Raw genomic sequence first — 18323 nt, 5'->3', positions numbered from 1 at the left:
GAATTAAGAAATGCTCCTTTTCATATTGTACATGTATGTTATTACACGTAAAGCATGTGTACCAATAATAGATATTTCATTCTAGCTTAGCAAATTATCAAACATAATACTCATTGCCTTTGAATACTTTTCTCAAAGTTAAAATACTAGTAACAGGTAATCACTTGTTTTCAACATGAAAAGTTTGGTTAGTCTACGATATATTAAATGTATAAATCATGATCTAGTAAACAATCACAAGCACGCATTTACTTAGTGTGAAATGTACTTGTTACACGTTTACCATTGGTAAAATATTTTGATTGATTTCAGTATAAGACATTCTTTTTTAAAATAATTGAGATTGTTGATTGTTTTTAGGATAAAAATACAAAATTAAGTTAACATTTTAATTGAATATCTTATATTTGCGTTTTGATAGGTTTACACATTCAAATATTTAATAACGTTAGAATAATTTTACATTGAAAGTACTACTTGGAAAAAATTGCATTGATAAAGCTAAGCAATTTGCAAAAATATAGTATATTGTACACACTACCCAATGTCTACAGCAAACACAACGTCATCTTGATGATACAGTACTGTGGACTTGTTAACTCCATTCTTAACAATGCTGGTTTTGTTGTTTTAATTCCTGGCATGCAAAGAGGGACAACTTTCAAAACGTTATCAATAACTAAAGTTGGTCTTAGTCATCGTGTCCTTCTAACATGTTTTAATTTTAGCAATAAAGCAATAAATTGAAATATGCCAGAAGGACAAATACATCTATATAAATTATGACTATTCATGTATATGTATATTCCGCGTTGTTAATACGTCTGCCTAAATATTGAACAAGTGGGTAATTGTTTAAACTTTATTATCCAAGTATATCGAAATTTGAAAAAAAATAATTGACAATATTTCCATCTTAGTGCAAGTAAGCATACTTTATATTTTATTGCAGAAGAGCAGTTTGGGCTAATAATATAACCACGTCCCAAGAAGTATGGACAAGTGCATCATTTTAGATTTGTTGCGGAAGGAGATATACGTTTTCAAGATATGAATTCCAGCAGAAATTTGCAAAAGTGACTTCATGACTATTTTTTGCCGAAGACAGATCATTGCTACTTATTGATGGGACCACAAGAATAAAACAACTGTGTCTGAAATGCAAAAAACAGAAGTACAACTTTCTTTGTATACTCATTCAAAACGAATGGGTAAATGTATTATACATGTATATGTGTTGTGTTTTCATTTTTGCAAAATCACATGAAGATTAACTTTGTTAAAGTTTTTAATTGGAATAATTGTTTGATACATGTATATAAACTGATTGTTTAGTTGAGATTAATCGCTTATGCTACAAGATATTTTAAAAGTCTTTCCAGTTAAAGTGACCTGGAAAGAAATCATGTGCTCTTTAACTCATATTTACAGAGTGCATAAGATAACTTTTTATCAGATGATACCTATGTCTGACTCGCAAAGAAAGACAACAACTCTAACCTATTTGTTCCGAAGCGTACATGTATTTTGTTTTGTTGCTGATCACAGATTCAATGTTGAGATACTGTGAAGATATCGTAGAACACTTTAGTTATAACTGGTTGTAAAGCCAAAAATATGTAGTATTCAAGTATAATAGAATAATGCAATATAAAATGTAAAGTAAGGACAACGTTGTGGTTTGACTTCATTGGCATGATACATGTATATCAATATTTGTAAGAGTGTTTCGATATAGATTTTATGCAAGAGGATAAGATCCTTGATTTTGTATTTATTTTTTAAAGCTCAGTTGTAGAAAGATATTAATATTGATATAATAATATACATGTACTCGTATTGACCTATGAAATTAAAGAACTAATCAAGACAAGATACCAATTTATAAACTATATTGCCGTTGTCCTATTGTAAATTTTGTATGTATAATCATACAAACGGGAAAAAATAGCAATAAAATGACATATGAAATTATTTTATGGATTTGAAACTGTATAGTTATTGTTTTACAGTTTATTTTTGTAAAAAATAAGTTTAAACACCTTGAATGATATATAATTGTAAATAAGTTAACATAAATTGATTTATCGCCATGTCATATTGCAAACTGATTAATCATCTAGTATAGGTAGGAGCAATTACAAAAGGATAATTAATTTCTATATTTTTAAAAATAATAATACTTGAACAGATGACTACGAAAGACAAATAAGGCCACATGAAATATATTTTTATCTCGTAATTACGAGAAAAGATCTTGTTATTACGACTTAATTATCTCAAAATTACAATTAAATACCTCGTTATTATAAAATACATAGTAGTTGTTATTTGATTTATTATTGTGAAAAAAATACACTGTGTTTCTCTTTCATCGGGTCTAGACTTCAAAGTCAATTAGTTCAATATCATTTTTTTTCTTTCAAAAACCGTTAATTCAATTTTGATTATTTTAAGATAACAACCATATTTATTTATTAATTTCTACATACAATGATCGGATTTTACTTTTCATCTTATATGAACATGTGAAAAGAACCTCATGTAATTTTACTTTTCAATTTTCAATAATACAATCCCACTCAGAAGTAAATACCAGATAGTTCTAGTCATAAAAACACAATTCTATTAGTTACTGATAGCTACATGTATATACATGTAGTTTCAATCATGGGTATACAGGATTTGCCCTGAATTGTGTTTTATATATTCATACATATTATATATTAAAAATAATTGTTTTGTATATAAACATTTTGGAGTCAAAACAAATTATCCTTCATATTAATAAATTGGTCGATCGATAAGAGTACATGTAAAACAATGAAACGCACCATTTTATATAGATCTTTTCTCGTAGTAGTGAGATCTTTTCTCGTAATAACGAGATCTTTTCTTGTAATAAAGAGGTTTTTTTTCTCGTAATAATGGGATCTTTTCTCGTCATAAGGAGATAAAAATATTTTTGTATGTACATGTGTCCCTATTCGTCTTCGTAGATGACTAACTAAGCTGTATAATATAATAAAACAATTATTGTTCTTTTTTCCGATTAATACGATAATTAAACTAATTTTATAATAAATGCATCTCTTTTAAATCTCCCTTGTAACAAACAGCTATAGCATTTGCATCGCCATTATGACACACAAGGAAAAGCGTATAGTATTATAGTATAAGAAAAGAAAAGAGCACATGTAAGTAAGAATTAAATTCCTGATCAGAATTTTGTCAAAGCCTCCTTCCCAAAAGAGAATTAATTGCTAGAATACTCATGATTTGAGAGTGCGATTTTGAAGAATTTCTCAGGGTTATTCCATGTAAAAAAATGAATAAATGTAGAATGAGATATTGATATGAGATATCAATATAGATACGAGTATACTATATTTAAGGAGGCCGACTTCAGGTTTCATTGCGCATGTTTTTGCGCATTTAAGTAAAATATAGTGCATTTATACCTTTTGTGAAATTGTTTCGATACCGTTTATTAACCAAGACACAATAAACAAAATACAGAAAAAATATTTAGATATTTTAAGGAAAGTTTTTTTTTTATTTTTAAACGATTTTTTCGTTGTTCGGTCGGTAAGCGTTGCCATTGTGCTTTTATGAAGCTATGATAAAATGAAGCTTTGTAGACGTGAATTATCAGAAATAAGATAAAAGAGAAAGTAAAAAGTGTATTTCTTTGAAATTTTAAACACAGAATGATGCCATCCTCAGGGTTATTTTTCATATTTTTGTAACGAATTCATTGTATTAATCTACATTTGTAATTCTCCAATTATGTAGCAAAATTTGGTGCATTTTGATATTTTGAGATGAACATGTTACAATTTGAGGAAAATCGTTATTGTAGAATTTCCTAATCTGCTTCTAAATGCGGAAAATGACAATTTCCTATATATTCCTTTTATAATTATACCTGTATTTTGAGATGAACCCTTAAAAATGTTTTCTTGAAACTTTAAAAATAAACTAGAGTTTGTGTAAATTACATAAGGTCAAAAATTTAAAAAAAAAGTTCTGTTATTGTAGTTTTTACACAAAAACCCCTTATCGACATCCTTAAAATTTAATCAAAATTTTAAAATTGTCAGAATTTGCTATATATTGTACTTGGCAGTTAAATGCATTTCATGTTATATGATAATATCTTGATATGCATTTTATTTATGTCAACTTGCGTGAAAACTATGCTAAAGTGCTGACATATATAAGTCGGATATAGACATAATCGAGTCATGTCTAAACATAAGGATCATTATTATCTCGCATGTTGATGTGATTATCTTTCATGCTGACATAAATAATTTAACATGTACAAACAAGTTTACATGTACAAATAAGTTTACATATACAAATAAGTTAACAAAATTATACATTGCATTTGTTATTTATGATGTCAGATAAAATGACGTATTAAGTTATTAAATTTGAATTAATCATATTTTTGTATTAAAACAACAAAAGGATTACAAACAAGTTGTAACAACTTTACGAGTTCTTCTCTTCTCCTTAAATTGTAGCTAAATGTAATTACACCACTGTCATTGAAAACTATACGATACAAAAACATGTATACACTAAACATGCACAATCATAAGTATTCTATAGTTAGATAATAAAATATAATATCAACAACTAAATTTTCTGGTTATTAAACATACCTTATTAGCTATCATTTGGCATAATTATTGATATTGCATGTTGAGATAAATATCTTACATATCTGTTATGTCAATTGCTGGTCTCTGTAAAGACATTTACCCATATCGAGATCAGATTCTCTTACAAAAACGGGTATAAGTTGCGTCATAAACTAATTCTGCTTAGACATAATTAGCTTGCATGTTGGCAATTTTTTCTTGCATGTTGACATAATTTTTCTTGCATGGATCAGCAGAAGTTAGTGTAACAGTTACATTTTACATTTTCCGGTGCAGGTTGTCTCTCTTGAGACTGTATGAAATAGTTGTTCATCATCAATTGCGTTGTAGAGAATTTGCCCACATAAGGTATAAACAACTTTACAAACATCATGATTATGACATTTTAACTGACATTTACATGTTGTATAAAATGTTCCTATGTTCATTAACGCGTAATAATTAACTACTTTATTTCTTTCTTTTTTTAAAAGCAGCATTTGTGCAGTAGTTCAACTAGTACAATCAGAATAACAATTTTCATAAATCAATAACGTGACAATCGAATATATTTTGAAATAAAGTGTTGGCGATTCCATGAAAAACAAACCGAATTGCGTCGCAAGTGGGCATTTTCCTTCAAGTGTTGAAAGGATGGGTAAAATGACTAAAATCAGTTCGCAGATGACAAGAAGGGTTTCCTGTTTTGGTCATTGGCGACACTACATCGCAATGAAGCGACATACATGCCTCAAACTTTGTCATATATTGTCATCAAGGACAAAGGATGGCGGAGTGACAGCAAAATGCCAACACTCCACCACAGGGGCAGGGTGTTGAAAGATTCGAACCCTGCACACTCCTGTATCTGATTTCACCCCTGGTAGTTTTGCAACCTTATTGTGTAACAATGGCGGGTAAAGTATATGTGTGTAATTCTTTTCTACCAAAAGGACATGTTAATCCCTCTACTAAGCTTAACCAAGAAATACGATATAAGGGACTTCCCTTGGACGTCAAATTTTAAGATGAAGCTGTAATCCACGGGGTTTGACCTTGGTGACCTTGGTATACCGTGGATTATGGTTTGTCCTTGTTTTATAACATCATACTTCCTGTTTAATCCACAGCAAAGAACACCGTTTTAAAAATGTATCAGGGTAGGACTGGCTGACCCAGTTTGGGCTCGATTTTCCGGCTGAGGACTCCTGAATACCATTTTCTGTCGCAAGCCCGATGATATATATGGCAATTAGACAAAATGTTGCAATTCGAGAGGACTGTCTTTCATGAACGGTGTTCGCAGTCAACCCCGATTGTGTCGCAGTTCTTCGGGGCTTAGTCATTGATTCCGGGATATCGCGCACTTTGTCAACATAAACCGGCGTATATTACACTTTTCTGCGCTTTTGTTGAGTGTTTCACTTGGAAGTATAATGACCTTATTTGGTCGATTTAGTTATTTATTTTCTTTGGTTTTCTTTTATCTTTCTTTTCTTCTGCGTTTGTTTAAAAAGAAATGAGGCAAAACGAATAAGTTTTATTACAATATTAATAATAGGCATAAATATTCCTTGCCTTGCAATTCGTTTAATTTCTCATAAATAAAACCGCCAATAAAATTTCAATTTATGGTAGACCAACTATTTACTTGAAAACAAAATAGAACGATTTTGTTTCTCACGTTCACCAAAACGCTCTTTGAGGTTTATTGCAAAATTGTATACATCATCAAATATTTATACAGTTATTAAATGAAATGAGGTCTTCATTCATCTAGATTAAATTAACATTAATATCCAAACGGGTTTTTATTTATGACTGTCCGTTCCTGCTTAGAAAATTCAAGAGGGTAAAAATTGGGATATGAAAAGAACATTATAATCCTTTATTTGCCGGTAAAAGCTCAAAAGAAACTTGGCATCATTTTTAAATAAAAACTTGTATTTCATTAATATACCGGTATAAAACCGCGATTTAAACCTGTTCTTAATCAAGTCATTGAAGAGAAGTCATGCATATCGCTTGCCTTTTAATTAAATGCGTCAAAAAATGAACTTTATGATTGGTACATAAATTAAGACAATAATCATGATCTAAACAAGAAATTATCAACATATTACAACACAACGCAATATGTTTGGGTCTGATTTCCTGAATAGTTGTTCACGTGAGATTTTCATGAATATTACACGAAAGCACACCAGATTGCTTTGGCTAATTTCAACAATTTTCACGGTAATCAGCAGATCTTTGGTAAACAATGGCGCAAGGTGGTATATAGAATTCTTGTCTTCCTATCAATTTTGAAATAGCACTGTATCTTTCTCATCCATTGATCATCGAATTGGAATAAGCAAATGTTCAGTTCAGAATAAGTACAATTTCTAGTTAAGTCAACAGATTTAGAGTTGTTTCTGTATCAATTATCATCATCATTATTTATTTCAGAGAATTTATCTATATATACAATAAATTGTCAGAGATAGTTTTATATTCTCTGAATTTTAAAACTTTAATGTAACACTTTAATAAGTCTACTTGCAATTAATGCAATTAATTGAAGCTAAGCAGAAAAAAGAGAAAATACGGCTATTTTTTTTTATTTCATTCATATGGCACTGCCGTCTATAGATTCTTTTTCAAAGCAGATAATTAACCTTCAAGCTTATTTCTCTTTTGAGAAACTTTACAGAGAAAAAACAAACTTGTTTATTTCCCTCTAAGTAAACAGTGGTAATGTTCACTAAGAATTGTTTTAAAACTGACCATGAAAAATTAATTCTGAGAAATAAAATATTTTGATTTTTTTTAACATAAGAATGAAAATATATGTACGCTTATTCAAGGCCATTCACAAAAATGATGAATGTATAACAGGTAAAACTGACAGATCGACACGTTCTCGTCTGTAGAAAAAAGTCATTGCGTATTTCAAGTCCGTGCAAACTTTCGCAGCTCATTTGCATAACTGTCCATGTAAATTGTCAAATTACCTATTATTGCTAATTATGCTACAAGATGTGGAATCCCGTCTTATCGTCGATATCATAAATCAATGGTTCGCCTTGGTGTGAGTTAGCCGTAAATAAGGACAGACATGCACTGGGTTCTGATCGCTCGCTCAAAATGTTTATTAATTTGTTTAATCACTTCCAAATATTAAAATCTGAGTGCTTAGTGTTTTTAATATATCTGAATATTTTTATTTATAGAAAGACCCCCCCCCCCCAAAAAAAATGAACAGATTAGATCTTAATTCAACTGGGTAGCATCGGAGAGGAAATAAATGTGACTATATAGGGATGTAACTAAAGGTGGCGTGAAAGATTTGATGAAATAAATTCAATTTACAGTTCCTAGAAGTAAAATTTTAAACATGTTTTAGAAATTGTTCACGTCATTTTTTTTTATTTAAAATTTATATTAAAAAAAAAGAAAATACATTTAACATTTTTTGTGTTGTTGTTTTTTTTCCACATTTATTATAACATTAACATTGTTAAAGGGAAGGCGGAGTAAGAGAAATTCATTCTCACCTTACCACTAGAGACGGACTACCTGTCGGTTTTTGAACTCAGATTTTGACCTGCAATAAAAAAAATGTACTGAAATGAATTTATCATGAACAATGTTTTGAATGTTTATTGCAATGATTGTTAATTAATCGTGACTGCATTTTATTACAGGGATCGAGAACCAACATAAGAAAATTCTAATTGGTCTTTGTTAAATCGGGGACTGCATGTGTGTAGAGTAAAGGAGACAAACAGTGGTCTCCATATATAGATATTTATCTTTCATGTTTGGTAACACCAAACCATTATTCCCGAAAATACTTCCCTGTGCTACAAAATTTCTCCTTCATCACTTATTCATAAAATTTGCTACATGCATTTAAAGATTTTTCTATCGAACAGCGAGTTTCTGCTGTCCAATACGTATATATGGCTTGTAGCATGATTAATTTATTCAATTAACGACAAACTGAATCGTGAGGCGCTCATCATAAAATTATGAGTCGAAATCCATAACAAGCTATAAGTGGGTGAAGCCATTGTTAGATTTGGCAATATCTCTAAAGGCCCTTCAAAATGTAGGCGTAGCAGAGAAAAATGAAACGGGGCAGAAGGCTCTAGTGAGTAGACATACACCGCTCTTCTTTAACGTGACATTTGAAAGAATCATTGTCTCATTTATTTGTCCCCTTTTTAACTTACTAATAAGCCAAAAATGCCGAGTGTTTGTAATTTGGCTGTAAGCGTCAGCGATTTGACACTTGGTGTGAAGAAGAAAGACTCAGCATCTCTCCGGGCCGCCAAAGCTCATCTATTTCACCTCAACAAAAGTCAGGAGATAGGCGTTATGTAATGTCTATCCCCAGCCCCAGGTGACGGACAGATTCATCATAATTCAGCTTATATCTATTGTTGTTGTGGGTTTCGTCTCACTAAAAATAATATTTGCAACAGTGAATTCACCTTCAATTTTTTAACACATAATAAGTATCGCCATTGATAAATAAACCAAAACTAATTTTCAATTTACCTGCCCTATTGCATTTTTGTTTATATTTATTTATGTGAATTCTTGGGGCGTATTTTGACATGATATATATCCTTAGCAATTATAATGAGCAAATAAGCAAAAACAAGGTCAAACAAAAAGGCTACATGCATACATAAGACATTCAATTAACGCGAATGTTAAATAATGCATTTTCAGCGAGTTCTTCACATATACGTGGGGAGATAGCGATGTTTTCTCAATTACTATATTGCAATGTCCATGTGAGAAAAATGACAAGAAACTCATATTGTTTCTCCCCATGAATCGACCGAAGCAATCAAGATCGTGTTAATTCGGCGGCAGGAAAAGATTGGAGAACAAATGAGCTGTCATCTTACTTATTCCAAGAGGCTTCCTGGAGGACCGTTTACACGGACATTACGATATCCAGGCGAGAGCCCGAGACACGGCTGTTTTGCCGTGATCTTCTACCATGGCCATTGTATTGATTTCCGGACGAGAGGAGTTTTGACGGCAACTTTCTCCGTTGACTGATGTCCACTATGGAGGCATCAGTGAAACCTCTTTCGATCGTCTACTAGACGTATTTATCAAAGTTTTTTTTTCCTTGAGAAGCTAATCAATTCAGCTGCGATTTCTACCACTGATATATACGGGGTTCTTGTGATATACGTACAGACGTACGCCGAGTATGTTCCCAAGTTCACGCCTGTCTGAGTTAAACGGAGATTGGGACATGAAAATTCTGTCTAAATTAAAACAGGCATTACGTCATTGATACCCTTTATTTATATATGATTTGACCTCGTGTCAATCAAATTGATAAAGCTAAATGATTCGGTTAAGAACTCGTTTTAAAATCTTCTAATTTTTATTTCTTTTTCAAAATTTGCTAATTGTTAAACCCGATTCATCGCAAGATGTGCAATGATTATTTTGTGTCATCATCTATCTGCCAATACAGCTCGATTTATAACGATGATTCAAAATTCAAAGTTAGCATTGCGATCCAATGTATATTTATACAACGTTATTTCTTTGTTTTGACAAGAATCAACCACTTGACTTTTCCTAACATCCCACCTAGGATTTAAAGAGCTTAAATTTGTATATATGTTAGTGTTTTGTGAACCAACCACATGCTTCATTGTCACTACACAACACATATATTAAATTGGAGTATACTGTGTGTCGTTTTCATTTGAATAGCGCATTCTAAAAATAAAAATGACAACTTTTTAGAACAGCCCTCATTTTTTTTTTTTTCATGTTATAATTATATACTAGCATTGACTATTGAACGCATTGGGGAGTGTTAATTTGAAAGTTTAATTTCTATGCATTGCAGAATAAATGGATAATTTGAATACTCTCACAACAAAACAGAAACCTAAATAAATGAAAATATGCTTGAAAAAATGTTCTTTAGAATATCAAAGCAACTTCACAAATAATTATCAAATGATTCTCATATGAAAGGCAATTCTTGTGAGAATCATAAGTAGCAAAATTTCTTACGTAATGTTCATATACTATCTGATAGATATCGAATGTAAGCGGATAGTACAGTAACGCAGAGAATTATGTGTGATAACGTACTAATCAATTAAAATATACCTGTACCTATCTTGTGAAAGTTCAAAGTTCTCTTAATGTGATCATAGCGTGAATACTCTCATAAAATAGAACGACAATTGATGTTGAACGAAGATTGGATTCTACATGCTATTATAAAAGTCCTCCTAGCGGCGACTTGCTTTGCAGTTCATTTGGGCGTTATGTAAAAAAACAAACAAACAAACAAACAAGCAGATACACACACACAAACAAAACAAAAACAAACATTATCTTTTTATGTCATAATCATATAAAACACGTCAAATTGTATTTGCTTTAAAATAGAACAGTTAATCGATTTATTATTTAGGTCTAAAACTAAAGCACATTTATAGAATTTAAAAAAAAAGTTTTGCACATGTCTGTATTGTGGTATGTTCGTTTTAATAACAAAAACGCTTGAATTAGATAATTAATTAAAGTTTAATATAACTTTACAATTACATGTACAGTTTAAGTCCATTTCATTTTCCAGTAATTTGGTGCCTTACAAATGGTGTAGACAAACTGGATTGATTTTTAAAAATTTCTACCAAGGTTTTTTTTAAGTGTCGAAATGCACTTTAACGAAATAGATATACAACTATAGGTTCTCTTCAAAAGCATAGGTTTACATATCTGTATCTGTATGACTGACTGAAAAAAACTGTACCCTTTATTCAAGCTTTGGAATTGTATCTCTTTTTTTTTTTGCAGCAGACGGTTTTACGGCTGAAGTTTCAAATAAAAAGAGATTTCTCTATTATCGAAAATATCTTTTGTACAAAATAATTTTTTACGTGCATTGAGACATCGCTCTGTCTCAAAGATATGACCGTATCTGCGCGATGAAGATATTGCTTTTAAGGAGATATTTCTTTACAACTAAGAGATGTTGCGTCTTTTCACGGGTGATATCTTCTGGATAAAAATGGTCTGCGCAAAATGCATTATCTCTAATTGCATAAGAAATATCACAACTGCATTTACGATGCGCTTTGTTACAAAGAATATCGTTAAAAAGAGATAAAGATGAATCTTCTCCGAAAAAAAATTCTCTTTTGGCAAGATTCGCTCCCTCTATTTTCTCTTTTTTGTTCTAAGTTTATTCTATTGTCATGTTGTAAATTTTGTATTTACTGCCATCCGTTAAAATCAAAATTTACAACATGACACTATTGTATACAATAGAAATCAAAGAAAAAATTGTTTCTAAGATTTTTATAAAAAGTCTTAATTGGATATAGCAGATGTCGCCTGGGGCCATAAAGCTTAGACGAGCTCACTTTTGATCTCAGTCTCACTTTTACACTAGTATACGGTGTAAAAGTGAGTCTGAGATAAAAAAAAAAAAAGTGAGCTCGTCTAACGTTTTATTGTAGAAGGCTAATTGGCGAGGCGAAGAATGGCAAAGAAATTGACAACGCTCGTGATTATTATCAACATAATGAATAAGAGCTACTTACTATATATATATATATATATATATATATATATATATATATATATATATATATATATATATATATATATATATATATATATATATATATATATATATATAATGACGTGCATAAACATGAAAATTATGAAATTAAACACAGAGGTGATATACACATGATAAGGAATGTAAATCAAGAACTAAGTGCTTTTTTTAAAAATACATATTGTTTTCTAAATTTTAATTTTGAATAAAAAGATAAATATATGCCCTTTTACAAAATGATATTTAAAAATGACTTCAATTTTGAGCAAATGCAATATTCTATTTCAGTTTTATATTTAAGATATTTGATTTACGGTCACCACTTTTTTTTCAAAGCTACACTATAGAAAGTATACGGGACCTCCTCTCTTTGAATGGTATAAAATTTTGTCCTGAGAAACTTTAGAGAGTATAAGTAGAATTGCCATTTGATGGTTGTCTAGCGGGGTTTTTTTTAAATTTCAAATCATAAAGAATTTCAATTTTCTTTTCAATTTGGATCGATACATACGGGTTTACCAATCTTTTATTATATGCTGTTAACTTTATCCGTACAGTCACAAGACACATACGCTCTGAAATTCTATACATTCTAAAGAAGCAATATATTCATTCCAAAGACCCGATAGAGACATTAAACAAATATTGCAGCGATCGCCATCTTCAGATAATTGAAGTCATCTAAAATGTCTTACTGTTGACTCACACTTCGCCAAAAAACGTTGAACAACTGTATTTCGCGGCGTTTAAAAGATCAAAAGACATATTAATAAGCGGTAGAGGTATTTTTGTATTATAGGTAAACTTTCGTGACCAAATCCATTAGCATCAGGTAACAATACCTCTGGCGTTCGAGAAAAAAAGGACCGAGAACAAATTAGTTTTTAAGCATGCGCTGTCTTTATGGTTAACAAATTTCTATTTCTTTGTAATGGTCGGATTATTTTGTTGGTAGTGGGGCTGCATCTTTTTTTTAATTATAGCTGCATAATCTGACTCATATCAGTTTGTATTCAGCAAATTTATTAAATATAATGAACTTTATGACGAGGTTTCCAGAAAGCATCTCCCTGAAGACCTGTATCATGATCCAAACAAAAGGTTGAATGTAACATGCATGCAGTTTTTTTATCACTGGCTTTTTCATCATTGGCGCGTTTAGTTTATATTTGATGATTCCGACGATAATTCATAAGAAATATAATTAAGAATGACAGAAGGGAAAATCTACTCTATTGTTTTCCCTATTTTCACGGTTGCTAGATTCAATTGCATTATTCCGGATCATTGGTACCTCTGAGAAAGGAACCAACTTAATTCATCTGCTAGTGTAACAATGCGATTTATTTATAAAATAGTTCAAAGAGGAGGCAATGAAACTCTATTGACAGGGGTAGTAAATAATTCAGCTGAACAGAAAGTAGGAATTAATCGCCAAGACTAATTATCGGTAAATCGATGGGAGTTCAGTTTGGCTAAGTTGCTTCGGTCAAAGTAATCAGCAAAATCGCTCAATCTCAGAAGAGGGACGGGTTTGCTTGGACACGATGTCCCTTTGTGGTCAATTTCGGTGGCCAATTACCTTCTCCAAGCACGAGTCTGATTAATTTCCATTCCATGAAATGAAGATTATTTAAAGAAAAAATCCAACTACGATATGTATTTTTTTTATGATTCGGCTATGGCGTACCGTTACTGAGCGATCTATGTATATATACATACGATTTATTAACAAGCTTTCCTCTGATATTTTATCAGACTGCATCTCTGAGCACTTTTTATGATTCTTTGAACATTTTTTATGAAAAAATACATGCATCAGGGTTTTTTTTTGGTACGATTTGTGGGAAATGCCTGACGAGAGAAACCTACAAATACATATTTCCTTGACGGCCAAAAGGTTAAAAAACTGAAGGTAGTTGGTATATTAAGGTCAGCCGTTAAATACCTGTGAACTCAGTGTTATTTAGCCGTCGAGACAGGCGTTTCGAACAACGTGTTTCAATATACGCGTGTGTAATTCAACACTAAAGGATTTGACTTCGTAACAAATATCATGCTAGCATCGTGTGCTTTCATTTTTTTTTTCAATATTTCATATCACTCTTGCTGATTTCGTGTTTCTTACTTTAGCTACAGGTTAAGGGAGTTTAAACTTTAATTGATTTTTCATATTGAATTCCTCACATAACAAAGAGCGCTTTTCATTTAATTTATATCCACGCAAATCTTATCGTAATTCGTGTACAATGCGTAGATCAATCGACAAATAAGGCTCGAATATCGATTTAGGAAAGTAAATTTTTGTAAGAAGCAATTAAGTAAACAACAGATTTAAAATCCAAAGCAAAATCGACTCTCAAGAAAGCGTCCGTGGAAAGGAATTTCAAAAAGCCAATCAATATATCGAGTCAGACGATATCCCGTCTGATAATGTCACGGACGCTGGGAACTATAGGAAACCTGACACGGGCAGCAAAAGTTTTCCAGTTGCTTCAAGTTATCATACATTTGTTCTTTATTTGTTGATTTTTAAACTTTTTTTTGGAATTTGTGGAAATCATTTAGCATCCCAGAGCGTTTCGTTACACCTTTTAGGTAATAAATGCGTAAAAATTAGTTTCGCCGCCATCCAAAGTTTCGGTTCAAAAGTACAAGACGATATAAAATAACAGTTGGGTATTCTTCCCACCTGCACGAATGAAATTTATGAATGAGCTCGTGCTGTAACAAAATGGCTGACCTTGTCTCTCCACCCTTAACTGGATGTCTCGGTTTTGGACCGCAATACACTGCATGAGACAGTAACCACCCTGGATGGCAGTAACATACACGCGCGCCACCCCCATACAAAGCGCTCTTTATGGCGAAGGGAGGGTGATAACATCTTTCGGGTGAAGTCAGTCATATTGTATTAAATCCTGCAGGAAAATGTTCGCGCTCATCCCCTCTCGCCTCGTATCAACTTCAGCTAAATGCAAGGTATCACTGCAATTAGCGCCTGAAAGTGCATAATAAAATGTTTAAAATGCTTACTTGATACTTTCAGTGTGCATTTATGTTTTGTCCTCTGATTTATATGTAGTATCACATCGGCAACCTTACTGAACAGAGTTATAACTGCGTGCAATAAATCTCGCCATTGTGTCATTTGATTAAAAAAAATTAAAATTCTGTTGGGGATTTTAAAGAAATATCTATCTATCTATCTATCTATCTATCTATCTATCTATCTATCTATCTATCTATCTATCTATCATATGGAAAAGTAGCAAAACCAACCCCCAAAAAATGCTTAAAAAGTTAAGTAGCGAAACGTGAGTCCGAAGAAACGTGACTGAATTATTCATTAAGAGTTTTACAGTTCATGAAGATTTCATGGAATCTTATGTAAATTTTACATGTTGCATAAATGACAAAATCATTAAACAGTCGTATCATCTTTGTATGGCTGTGATTGTCTACAATGAATTCCATTATATTTAATTGTGATCTGTGAAACTGCTAAACCAATGATAAAATTGAAACTCTCACCTTTCAATTGTTATCAATTTATTGATTTATTTATTTCTTAATTTTATTGTTTGAATTACATTCATTATATTAGTTTTGAAATCAATTTAGTTTTGTCAATATTTCGTTTTAGAATCGCTGAAGTATTTTATATCTTCAGTCGCATTTTTATCCCCAAACATTTTACAAACTTCGATTTAACTAAACAATTTTACTAAAATAGAAATGTTAAAAAAAGTTCATCGAAATGACAGCAACACAAAATGCATAAGTTTTATAGAACAATTCACCATCGATACATTTTCTAACGATCGCAAATCTTTAGACTATCTCCTGTTAATGGATCTGACATAACAATTCAAAGAGCATCTGTAGGACTTCATTCTAGGAATTGTTTTGTAGATACTCGGTATAATGTTTATAAGAATTTCATTATCCGGGCCGAAATCTAATTTACTTCTTCCTGCAATTGCCATTGTCAGTGAAAGAGCTACAATTGTACGAATAGCCAAACAAGCTTTTTGGACAATGCAAGTGATTCCGTACTGCAGATGTGAATTGCGATTTCCAATTCGATAAAAAGATCTAGAACCACGCAATAATGTTTCGTTACGTAAAAGTTGTACTCGGAAATACCTCTACAATTCAGCATACAATTCGGGATAGTTAGATGAAACCATTGGACACAGATATGATATAAAAATTCTTCTGAATCTCACGAGTTAGAGTTGCTTTAAAACGTAGAAAGATTGTTTTTAAAGTCTCTATTGTATGGTGGCATATCTCTGCCCCTTGTGTGCAAGTTATTTTTCTATTAATTATGTGGACATGCAAGATAAATATGTTGACATGCAAGATAGTAATGTCAACATGCAACATAAGTATGTTGACATGCAAGAAAACTGCAATCAAATAAGAGTTATAAAAAATCTCAAAAATCGCCAACATGTGACTATTGAGATGCTTTACAATTTATTCAAAGTATCACGTTACAAATTCTTCAATAAATAGTTTCGATTGTCGAGTCTGTAAAAGAAAGAAAATGTACGATTAATAAAAATATCCAAATTTAACGTTACAAACTTTCATACAAAGGTGTGAGAGAATTACTTGATATTTTCCTATCAGTTTATTTAGTATACATTTTAAATCCGGGCATTACTGATATCTTGTCTGACTTAGACATTATCCGGACAATATTGATATATTGTCTCACTTTTCGGACAGTACTGATATCTTGTTTCACTATCCGGGCAATACTGATATCTTGTCTGACTTATTCCTATCCGTGCAATATTAATATATATTGTCTCACTATCTGGGCAATACTGATATTTTGTCTCACTATCCAGGCAATACTGATGATTTGTCTCACTATCCGGGCAATACGGACACCTTGTCTCACTATCCGGGCAATACTGATATCTTGTCTGACTTATTAACTATCCGGGCAATACTAATATATTGTCTCATTATCCAGACAATACTGATATCTTGTCTTACTATCTGGACAATATTAATGATTTGTCTCACTATCCAGACAATACTGATATCTTGTCTCACTATCCGGGCAAAACTGATATCTTGTCTGATTTAGTCACTATCCGGACAATACTGATATCATGTCCGACTTAGTCGTTGTCCGGAAAACATTGATATAATGTCTCACTATCCTGGTAATACTGATATCTTGTCTCACTATCCAGACAATACTGATATCTTGTCTCACTATCCGGGCAATACTGATATCTTGTCTGATTTAGTCACTATCCGGACAATACTGATATCATGTTCGACTTAATCAATGTCCAGATAACATTGATATAATGTCTCACTATCCAGACAGTACTGATATCTTGTCTCACTATCCTGGTAATGCTGATATCTTGTCTCACTATCCGAGCAATACTGATATCTTGGCTCACTATCCGGATAATACTGATATCTTGCCTAACTATCCGAGCAATACTGATGATTTGTCTCACTATCCGGGCACTTATATCTTGTCTGACTTAGTCACTATCCCGGCAACACTGATATATTGTCTCACTATCTGTGCCTTACTGATAACTTGTTTCACTATCTGGGCAATACTGATATCTTGTCTCACTATCCAAGCAATACTGATGATTTGTCTCACTATCTGGGCACTTAAATCTTGTCTGACTAAGTCACTATCTCGGCAACACTGATATTTTGTCTCACTATCTGTGCATTACTGTTAACTTGTCTTACTATCCGTGCAATACTGATATCTTGGCTGACTTAGTGACTTTCCGGGCAATACTAATATATTGTCTCACTATCCGGACAATACTGATACCTTGTCTCACTATCCGGGAACTGATAACTTTTCTGAATTAGTGACTTTTCGGGCAATAATAATATATTGTCTCACTATCTGGACAATACTGATATCTTGTCTTACTATCCGGACATTACTAATGATTTGTCTCACTATGCGGTCAAAACTGATATCTTGTCTGACTTAATCACTGTCCGGACAATATTGATATATTGTCTCACGCTCCGAACAATGCTGATGT

At 31.9% G+C, this 18323-nt stretch overlaps 1 long non-coding RNA gene across 1 annotated transcript; it reads right to left on the bottom strand.

Annotated features, from left to right (window-relative positions):
* Nucleotides 1–8119: 8119 nt before the first annotated feature.
* Nucleotides 8120–9676, bottom strand: LOC128192308 (uncharacterized). Its single transcript, XR_008244527.1, has 3 exons — nt 9560–9676; nt 8873–9102; nt 8120–8241 (listed from the first exon to the last, which is right to left on the bottom strand). It is a non-coding gene; the product is annotated as an uncharacterized LOC128192308 (long non-coding RNA).
* Nucleotides 9677–18323: the final 8647 nt, after the last annotated feature.

This window comes from Crassostrea angulata, chromosome 7 (assembly GCF_025612915.1).
Source record: "Crassostrea angulata isolate pt1a10 chromosome 7, ASM2561291v2, whole genome shotgun sequence".
Taxonomy (NCBI): domain Eukaryota; kingdom Metazoa; phylum Mollusca; class Bivalvia; order Ostreida; family Ostreidae; genus Magallana; species Magallana angulata.
Note: the sequence above shows the minus strand (reverse complement) of the source record. Positions and strands in the feature narration are given on the sequence as shown.